The sequence below is a fragment of the Amblyomma maculatum genome, chromosome 1 (assembly GCF_055883805.1).
Source record: "Amblyomma maculatum isolate TAMU_Amacu chromosome 1, ASM5588380v1, whole genome shotgun sequence".
NCBI classification, from domain to species: domain Eukaryota; kingdom Metazoa; phylum Arthropoda; class Arachnida; order Ixodida; family Ixodidae; genus Amblyomma; species Amblyomma maculatum.
In genome coordinates this window covers 368,245,305-368,249,118 of record NC_139344.1, presented here as the reverse complement: position 1 = coordinate 368,249,118, position 3,814 = coordinate 368,245,305, and the positions used below count along the sequence as shown (strand labels likewise).

General features: G+C 45.0%; 2 non-coding genes across 2 annotated transcripts; one reads left to right on the top strand and one right to left on the bottom strand.

Annotated features, from left to right (window-relative positions):
- Positions 1–442: 442 nt before the first annotated feature.
- TRNAY-GUA (transfer RNA tyrosine (anticodon GUA)) lies at positions 443–533 on the bottom strand. The gene is given in 2 exon segments: positions 443–478; positions 497–533. It is a non-coding gene; the product is annotated as a tRNA-Tyr (tRNA).
- A 902-nt stretch (positions 534–1,435) lies between these two features.
- Positions 1,436–1,507, top strand: TRNAW-CCA (transfer RNA tryptophan (anticodon CCA)). Its single transcript has one exon. It is a non-coding gene; the product is annotated as a tRNA-Trp (tRNA).
- The last annotated feature ends 2,307 nt before the right edge of the window (positions 1,508–3,814 follow it).

Below are 3,814 nucleotides of genomic sequence, written 5' to 3'. Positions count from 1 at the left end.
AGCTAAAAACATAGGCCATAATATAGATGTAATAATGTTTCTTTGAGAGTGAATGTGCTGAGAAGCTATTATTCGAGGACAGCACGTATTAAATTCATCTGCAAGCAGAATGCAAACGTTTCCTTGGGCGTGTCCAGTTTTCGGAAGCAGTATACGTGTAAAAGCCAACTTCTAGGTCCTTGAAGCATCAAGGAGAAAGAACGGGTGTGAGGGGTCCCAGAAGGAGTAGATAGTAGTAAGTGGTTATTTATTAGTAATGAGACAAAGGCCCGCGATCGCCGATTTCTTACTTGAAACCAAGGAGGCTTTAAGAAGCGGATGCAAATATTCGCGCTTCCGAAGGCTTTCTGATTAGAACGCGCAGCAGCAGCTGGTTCCTCATACAAAATTTGCATCGGCCCATCGCATGCTTTCTACGCGAGCAAAAAAAAAAAAAAAAACATCCGTCGAGCCGGATTCGAACCAGCGACCTATGGATGTCCATAGTAAGATACTTCTACAGTCCACCGCTCTACCAACTGAGCTATCGACGGAACGGAGAACCGTTGTCGTAGCTATTGTTATAAGCGTTTATTATATTTATTATTATTTTGTACCTGTTTTTGTACGTACGCATTCTTTTGAGCAATTCACGCGTGCCTGGGTTCAATACCAATATACCTAATCGACGACACCCCGTAACGTTGGATCATCGTATCCCCACGACTACTGACACAGTCAATCAACACCCGAGACCTTGACCGCAGGCGTTACAGGCAATGCGAGGTGCTACAAAGTAAACTGTGGATGATATGGCAATATCTGCGGTCGGAAATTTAATTCATTGTTAACAGCTACATTTACAATGGTTTTCCTCAATTAGTCTTTAACACAGGGGAACGCGTTCTCATGGGAATTGTAGCTGCTACTTACTCGTATTACTTGCATCTCGCACGCCAAGCTGCTAAGATAAGAGAAAAGAGAGCCAAACAAACAAACAAACAAGCAAGCAAACGAAACTGCGACCACGAAGTGCTGAAATCTTGGAGAAAAATGGCAGCTTATTACGTTTTCAGAACTATCGCAACTGACAGAAAAGTGTTACAAGCTCATACACGGTGGTCGTTTAGTTGTGCGACAGACAGTGCCACCTTTACAAAACCAGGCCAAATGCTTTTAAACTTGTATTGTGTAGAGCCACCAGATGGCAGGACATTACTGTAAATACTAAAATGCGCGTCAATTTTTTTTTTTTTTTTTATTAATGCTGCGTCTCTGTCCTTTAATTATATTGACAGGATTAGACTATAGTATTGCCAACAGGGTTGTTAAGTGTATTGGAACGGAACTAGTAAAGAGGCTATGACAGGACAATAGATGAAATCGTAAATTCTGGAAGTACTAGATCAGGTTGACCAGGCTTGATTCCAAGCATTAAGTCCACGCGTCACAAGCGGACTCGGTGGCGCAACGGTAGCGCGTCTGACTCCAGATCAGAAGGTTGCGTGTTCGAATCACGTCCGGGTCAATTGTTTTTTGGTCTTCCTATCATCAAGTGTTTTAATAGTTCGCTGTCATTCGTGGCGTGTAAGAAGGTTTCTTTTCACCCGCTGTGGGCAATTGAAGATGATAATGGACTATCGCTTGACATGGTTATGTTATTGGGCCTGCACAGTATCTGGCGATCCACGGTATTTGTGTATGATTCCTTGAAATGTACCGCCTGTGCCTGTGAGGCTTCACTTCAAGAGATTGTCAGAACAGCCGCCAGCAACGATTTAAAAAATAAAACAATGCAGAAGGCACAAGTTCTGATCGTGCCTTCAGCTTGTATGAAGCAAAAGCCGGCCAGGTACAGGCTGCTCGCCCTCCCGAGCTATAAATTTAGATGCGTGTAGACATGTCACATCACATCACGTCACAGTCATATCACGTAACATAAAAAATCATAGCCTTTCGAAAGTCCTGTACTTTTCATAAAGCGGTGCAGTGCCTTGCAGTGACTGTACTGTCTTCACTCATCCCTCTCTCACCCACAACTTTTATACCCACCTACCCCTCTCCCCCAGTGCAGGGTAGCAAGCAAGTTCCTTTACCGGTTAACCTGCCTGCCTTTCCTCCTCATCTTCCTCCTATATGCGTGTAAAGGGGAATTCAGCATGTTACGTAAGCGCGTATGATCGGTCGAGAGTGCAATGGCTTCCGATGCTAGCAGGGCAGCGCTTTCACGAGGGGACAAAGAGTGTCGCTAAGCCGGGGTCCTGTCAGTGCACCTCCGGCAATAGCAGTGGTTATTTTGGACGACCAGGGTTATCACGGGACTACGCCGTTGTTACGCGAATGGTTGGAAATGGGAGTAGCATTGCTTTCGCAATAAAAACGATAATCAGCACGTTGTTTTACGGATATAAGCAGGCCAGAATGCTTTGCAAGCGAATTTCTATAGAACACAAAAGCCAAATTTTTACTGTAGTATTCACATATGCTATCATACCAGGGTGGTCTAAACTTCTTATCTATGATCCTGTCCTTGTTATCAAAAAGAAGAGGTTCCGGACCAAGCATGTATACAGTCGTACCGGGAAAGAATAATCGCATTCGCGTAGAATGCAAGTATACTTACTAGCACTCGTAGCAGTGCAACCAATCCTCAGAGCGCACATCTGGGCAAAAAGCTTCACTAGTCTAGTCGACTCCGAGTCTCGCGTGTGCTCTGTCGTTAGAAAAAGCCACAGCTGTGCATGCGCAAATCACGTGACCATGGTTCCCTGGTAAGAGCTGCCAACTTGGGTCTTTCGTTTCACATGGGACGGTTATGTCAGAATCAGCCTACCAGGACCCTGGCATTCACGTTACACCTATAGGCCACTATGGCACGTTCATACGGCTTGGTTAAAGCGGGGCTTTATATGTGAGCTGGAGAAGAAGAAGGAAAAGAAAAAGAAGAGAAATAAAAAGAAAGGAAAAGAAGAAAGTAAAGAAAAAGAAGAAAGTAAAGGAAAAGAAGAAAAAGGAAACGAAAAAGAAAAAGAAGAAGAAAAAGAAGGTCACCCGCAGCTAATGCTTTCGCTCCATATTCGGTTTAATTTTTTCTCTGTGCTTCAGAAATTTTACATATTTTTTTTTATAGCGAGAGCTACAGTTGGCCACATTGTCGCCATTCCGCCATGCCTGTCCGTGCCTGTTCATGCCTGTCCAAACAGTGAAGAAACAAGAAGAGGAATAAGTAGTATTAGTCGTGGGAGGCAGTAGCTGACATGGCCGAGCATTTAACTGGATGTAGGGTTGCCTGACGTTACGTTTGGCAGGAGCTTCCAACTCGGGCCTCTCCTTTGATATGGGAGGGTGATATATCACAATCAGCCTGTCAAAACCCTTACACTCACGTCATCCCTAGGCCACGCAGGCATGTTCATACGGCTTGGTTAAAGCGGGGCTTTATAGGTTGGCTGATAGCTTACGCTATCGCGTCATCGCGAAGGTGGGAGTGAAAACAGAGAGAAAGAAGTGCCGTAATGGAGGGCTTCGGACCACTGCGCTATAGAGGCTTTCGCCTCATCGCGCTGTAGTGATCAAAATTACCCCTTATGGCATAACTAATACTGAAACCATAGAGCAAACTGCTCTAGGCAGAAGTCATGTCATTACTTTCAAGCGCAGCCATTTAGCTCTCGCGTAACTCCAGTTTAAACCACAAGCTAAACCACACCTAATTTTTTATTGCGAAAGCAATACACTTTTAAGCCTTCGCGTGACCCAGCCGCAGTTACGTCTTACCCACGTGACGCTGTGACGTCACACCCCACGTGACACACGGGCTGGCAGGAGCTGCCAA